The sequence below is a fragment of the Oncorhynchus keta genome, chromosome 2 (genome assembly GCF_023373465.1).
Source record: "Oncorhynchus keta strain PuntledgeMale-10-30-2019 chromosome 2, Oket_V2, whole genome shotgun sequence".
NCBI lineage: Eukaryota > Metazoa > Chordata > Actinopteri > Salmoniformes > Salmonidae > Oncorhynchus > Oncorhynchus keta.
In genome coordinates, this window is record NC_068422.1 from 45,941,299 (window position 1) to 45,947,647 (window position 6,349).

Genomic DNA, 6,349 nt, shown 5'->3' on the forward strand with positions numbered 1-6,349 from the left:
ATTGAAGCCTGTTGGGTCTTTGTTGTGTGCTCTCCTGGTCAACCATGGTAACTCACTGTAACTGTTAAGTACACTGTGTTCCTCTCCCAACACCTCTTAGGAGTGGGAGATCTGTGAAGTGTCTCTCATCTGCCCATGGATCATTTTGACCACTTGATCGCTTCAGACAGTAGTTTGTACTGTAGAAGGATGTAACACAAACAAGACATTTTTCATTTGAGGGGCCATTTGTCTGTAATAAAGTTCAGTTGATAACTTATCACCTTTATTTTTAGATTGGCATCCAGCCCTACCAATTTGGTCAGTCCTGTAGACACTCTTATGCTTTGTTTGGCTCCCTGATGAATAAACTAGCAAAACACCATTCTTATGAAATAACCAATTGTATACTTCCCACAGGACGCAAGCGTCAATTCAATGTATATTCCCGCTTTGGTTCAACATAGTTTTATTGAAATTAAGAGGAAACAATATTGATTAAACCAGTGTTTCCCCAGTAAGTTTGTTGTCACCAGTCACAAGTGGTTACAGGCACACAACAAAATATATATTTCACAGAAAGGAGATATAAGGAAACAGATAGCTAGGCCTTTCATTCTCTCCTACATTGTGTTTATCAGAGCAGTGAAATTATTTTCCAATGACAAGGAAAGAGAAAATACATTTTTCTATCTCAAGGTGTGAATGAACACTTCTAGGATTGTATTTTTAACCTTATTTTGCCAGGTAAATTGACTGAGAACACATTTTCATTTACAGCAACAACCTGGGGAATAGTTACAGGGGAGAGGAATGAGCCAATTGGAAACTGGGGATGATAAGGTGACAATGATGATATGAGGGCCAGATTGGGAATTTAGCCAGGACACCAGGGTTAACACCCCTACTCTTACAATAAGTACCATGGGATCTTTAGTGACCACAAAGTCAGGACACCCGTTTAACGTCCCATCCAAAAGACAGCAACCTACACAGGGCAATGTCCCCAAACACTGCCCTGGGATATATTTTAGATCAGAGGATACCTCCTACTGGGAGCCTCCTACTGGCCATCCAACACCACCTGGTCTCCCATCCATGGACCAACCCTGCTTAGCTTCAGAAGCAAGCCAGCTGTGGGATGCAGGGTGGTATGCTGCTGGCTAACTGTTGCCATGTGAACCACAAACATAACACATTATTGCTCCTAATCTGACTCATATAAAATCCTGCTGGACCCTTGAAGAGGAGGAAGCTGATCACTTCCGAGGCTGGGCAGCGATGTAGAGAGCCATCAGGCAGTAGAGGGTCCCACCGATGGTCAGGGACATGGTAGTCCTGTACAGCATCTTGTCCATCAGGCCTCCCTTCAGGTGCACCGGGATACCATCAGACTTCTGCAATGTAGACAGTACAAAGAGAATGAGATATTTGAAAGGAATTCCCAACTCGAAATCCTGAGACATGTCATTGTTTATTTAAGTCCAAACTTTATCACTGCTCACAACTTCTCTGCAGGGACAGAGAAGGAGTGTATAACTTTCTAGCAGTAGGATTTTAACTTTATCAGTGCAAGTACATTTTGGCAGTGAAATTTCATGGTTATCAAAGTAAATTACCACAGGAGTGTATTATCGTTGTATCTTCGAACCAAACAAACCAAGGTCAAGTAGGGAAAACTGCCACAGAAGCTTAACAATTTTTCATTAAAACCCCAATGACCCTAGGAAGCCGACAACATATAAAACAGGGTCTAGGTCAAACAAAGGTTAGAGAAGTTTGTCTGTACCTAGAAGGTCAGTGACTTTGTTGTGTCCCAGGTACTCCACCATGTTCCCTGCCTCTGACACATATTTGGTGGGTGTGGCAAAGATCATTGGGGGAGCCTCCGTGGGCACTGTTATCCTCAATCCCTGGAGAGGCAACACAACTTTAGATTGAATACCACATGACCCAAACACGTAGACAATATAGCTACTATCACACCATGTAATATGCAGTCAAACAATAGTTACTCACTAGACATAGTCCACAAAACCCAGTTGCAGTGGTGGAAAAAGTTGGTCATACTTGAGTAAAAGTAAAGATACCTTAATAGAAAATTACCCCAGTAAAATGAAAGTATAAAACATAAATTCTACAATGTACTTAAGTATCAAAAGTAAAAGTATAAATAATTAAATTCATTAAATTAAAGCAAAGCACATTTTCCCGTTTTAAATTTACGATAGCCAGGGGCAGGCTACAAGATAATTTACAAACTAAACATGTGTTTAGTGAGTAAGCCAGATCAGAGGCAGTAGGGATGACCAGGGATGCCCTCTTGATAAGTGTGTGAATTAGACCATGTTCCTGTCCCTGCTAAGCATTCAAAATGTAACTAGTACTGTAGGTGTCTGGGATAATGTATAGTAAAAAGTACATAATTTTCTTTAGCAACGTAGTGAAGAAAAATTAAAAGTTGTCAAAAAAATAAAATAGTAAAGTACAGATACCCCCAAAAACGACTTTGGTACTTTTAAAGTATTTTTTACTGAAGTACTTTATTCCAATGCCAAGCTTGTGTATAACGTTAATAAGTGAATGTAAACCCACTGACTGATAAACGTCAACATGCATCAGGACGTGTGGGTGGGGCTAACGTTAACTTTATAGACTATAGTTATGTTTAGTAGTTCATCTACCGTTGATAATCTAGAACGTCTCTGCAACAAAAACGCAGCTAGTAAGCTAACGTTACAGTGTTAACGTTAACCGCAACAGCTTGCTAGATAAAGCTGTGTTAGCAAAGAGCCTAGTTAGTTATCTTTATCAGTCGAGTCGCCTTAACCAACCACAACAAGCTACCCGGTTAATTGTTTCAAACAATATAATTGTTTGTTGTTGCCATGTTGTGTAAATCCATACATAGCTACATGTGTTGCCAAATTGAAACCGTGGAAATTGGCTAACATGCTAAAATCAGGTGGTCAACAACGTGACGGTCACTCCTGCACTTCTACATCTTTGGCTGCCTGCTAGACATGCTTTCAGTTCTCACCTGAGGGTTGTCAGCACTCGGTGCCGATTGGATAAGTCTTTGTGTAACTGCATTTAACTTGTAGTACATTTTACTTGGCTAACTAAACAAAAATAACATACACGAAAAAGGTCGAATCACGGACTAATCCTCGTTGGTCACTCTGAATAAGGACCCCGAAATGACGATACAGGTTGGCTGGCTCAATTGTGCCTGATTAGAGGGTGCGTTCGAAAATTCACTATGGATATCTACTCCGATTTCAGAGCACTCTCGTCTGAGTGTGCAAGATCGCAGAATAACCGATGAATTGACGAACGCGCCAAAAAACGCTGAATCTGACAGGTGTCAGTAAACGTAGGCAAAGCAATTAAGTATGATGTTGCCAGCAGCACAGTTAAAGCCACTAACGCTGTAGATAACAAGTACAATGGCCAGAGTGAGGTTCTCTCATTTGTGTCTGGGAGTAGCTAGAAAGCTGGCCAACTTTAGCCAGTTAGCTAGCTTGACTGCTTTTGTGAGATCAGAACGCTCGGATCAACCCTACTCTTCAGCCAGAGTTGAATGCTCTGAGAGCAAAACGTTCTGAATTTACAAAAGACACACAGCCCACTCTGACACACTGGAGGCAATTACGAACGCACCCATAACAAATTACATATAGAACCTCTAAATTACATATAGAACCTCGATATGTAATTTGCTATGGTTGCGTTCGTAATTGCCTCCAGTGTGTCAGAGAAGGCTGTGCGTTCTTCCTCTTCTTCTATGGTATAATGGCAGGCCACAAACAAACCATTAATGTGCGTTCTGCCACCTATTGTGCTGGAGTGTGCGATCAATCATGGTTTGCCTAATTCTGTACTACTAAGAATTAATAAACAAGTGCATCCCTACTAACAACCCCCCCAACTCTATCCAACCTCTTCAAACTTTCCCTCTATCATGATGAGACAATCCATCTTTAGGATTATTCAGCTTAAAAAAAATAATGTAGACAGTAATTTGATACCCCTAAAACTGTAACTGTTACTATGTTCAACCTGGTATTTCTGCTTTCCACATTCTGAGTCGTGATGGTAACCTTTCCAATGAAAGCGATGAAGTAAAGTTTACTTACTATCAAAGTGTCCTTTGACACAACACATTTCTGGAAGCAAGGTGTCTGAACAGGCTTCGAAACCATGGCACGACTATTAGAAGCACTAATGATTATATCTGGGCCTCTCTAGCCCCATTCTCTGAACATTTTCTTTAAAGGGAAACTACAGATTTTTTTTCAACTTCATCATCTCCAGCACCACAACATCAACATATGTAAAAATTGTGTGTTTTATGTTTTGTAGTAAAAAAAAGATAGAGGAAGATATGTGTTTCCAATGACATCGGTGTTCATCGTGCTTTTTGTTGTAATTTTACCCATTTTTTTCTCCCAAATTTCATGATATCCAATTGCTGGTTCCGATCTTGTCTCATTGCGGCAACTCCGCAATTGGCTCAGGAGAGGCGAAGGTCGAGACATCCTCTGAAACATGACCGGCCAAGCTGTGTTGCTTCTTAATACAATGCTCGCTTAACCCTGATGGAAACACCGTTCAACTGAAGACAAAAGTCAACTTGCAGGCGCCCGGCCCACCACAAGGAGTCGCTAGAGCACGATGAGCCAAGGAAAGCTCCCCAGCCAAACCCTCCCCTAACCTGGACAGCGGTGGGCTAATTGTGCATTGCCCTATGGGGCTCCTGGCCACGGCCAGCTGTGATACAGTCTGGGTTCAAACCCCAGGCTGTAGTGGAGCCACAGCATTGCGATGCAGTGCTTTAGACCGCTGCACAACTCATGCGGGCTGCAGTGTATGATTTTGACCGATTGGGAGTAGGCATTGCCTACTGATTGTCTACGATGTCATTGGAAACACTTACGTATCTTCCTGTATCTTTTTAACTATAAAACATAGAAATGTGCCATTTTCACATATGTTGATGTTGGGGTGGTGCTGGAGATTATAAATATGAAGTAGAACCATTTTGAAAGTTCACTTTAAAGGGAAATTTCACCCTGGTTCTGCCACAGCATGAAGTCACTATATTAGCAACGTTACGTCCAAACCACAAGTTAGAACGGGTGCATTTTCATTTCACTGGTAGAATCGGGAAGTTTTGACTTCCAGTGTATTCGGCTGTTCATAGTGAACCACAAAGTCCAACAAATGCAGATACCACCCTGCTAGGTAGATGGGGCGGGCCTATGAACTTGGATAATTGTTTACTTTGAATGACAAACACACATTCATCTCAGAACTTCTCTAGGCAATGTGTGTCATCATACCCGTGTGGTGTTGGGTGTCTGGCTGTGCTAATTACAAACAAGCGCAAAAAAATGAGCGATCTTCCACTGTTTTACCTAGCAGAGATTTACCCCAATGCTGCCAGTGGCTTGCAGCTATCAAGAATGATGCTTACAGTGACCAAAGATTATCAGAAAGAATCCATTTCGATGTCAGCTAAGAAGTGATGCGATACCATCGTTTTTTCCCTTCACAACAAAACAGAAGATTCTCAATTAGAGGTCATGTAACTTTAGCTAGCATGCTAGCCTAGCTGGACTAGGTAAATTAGCTAGCTAACATTACAGGCCTGTATTGAACTCTGAAAGCCATCAGCTAAATCATATAGCTAACTTTTGGATAGACACTGTCAATCAGTGCCATGGTAGTCACTGCTACATTGGTAACTTCAGCAGAGTGAACATGTTTGTTTGTTCGTTCTTTGACTAACGTTAACTAAGGTTAGCAAATAAGTGTAGCTCAATCTGGTAGCCATCTATTCCACCCTTGTCTGGAAAACATTCCATTACTAAAAATAGAGTTGTCGATATAGCTAACTCACTCTGTTTGTGTGTTGGTAGCAATGATGAATAGGAACTGCTAGCAGACTGCTTGACTGCGAAGACAACAGCGCAACATTTAGGCAGTACTGGGGAACAAATAGCAGTTATGATAAGTTAAAACTCTAGTCTCATCTTGACATATAAATCCTTGTTTGATCTTGTGCTAAATGTGCTTGCAGCTGAGGCAACCACTGGGGTGAATAAGCTTGGTTTGAGCTTTTTCTAGCCGTCCGTTTGAGTTTTACTCTGTTAGGTTCTGAACAAACAGTTGGCGTTGATGGCAGGATTCACCACGATTTAGAGTCCAAATCAGTGGAGCAAGAGCCGGCTCCAAAAACAAGGTAGGCACAGTTCCGACACCTGTTACCACTCATTCTGTTGTAGGATGAATACAAATGATAGGATACAGACCTAGAAAGCCTGAGCTTATTCAGAAGTCCCATTGTGTTACAATCAGTCGTAGA

At 41.5% G+C, this 6,349-nt stretch overlaps 1 long non-coding RNA gene across 1 annotated transcript; it reads right to left on the reverse strand.

Annotated features, from left to right (window-relative positions):
- Positions 1 to 536: 536 nt before the first annotated feature.
- On the reverse strand, positions 537 to 3,553 carry LOC118401281 (uncharacterized). Its single transcript, XR_004829221.2, has 3 exons — positions 3,020 to 3,553; positions 1,769 to 1,892; positions 537 to 1,376 (listed from the first exon to the last, which is right to left on the reverse strand). It is a non-coding gene; the product is annotated as an uncharacterized LOC118401281 (long non-coding RNA).
- Positions 3,554 to 6,349: the final 2,796 nt, after the last annotated feature.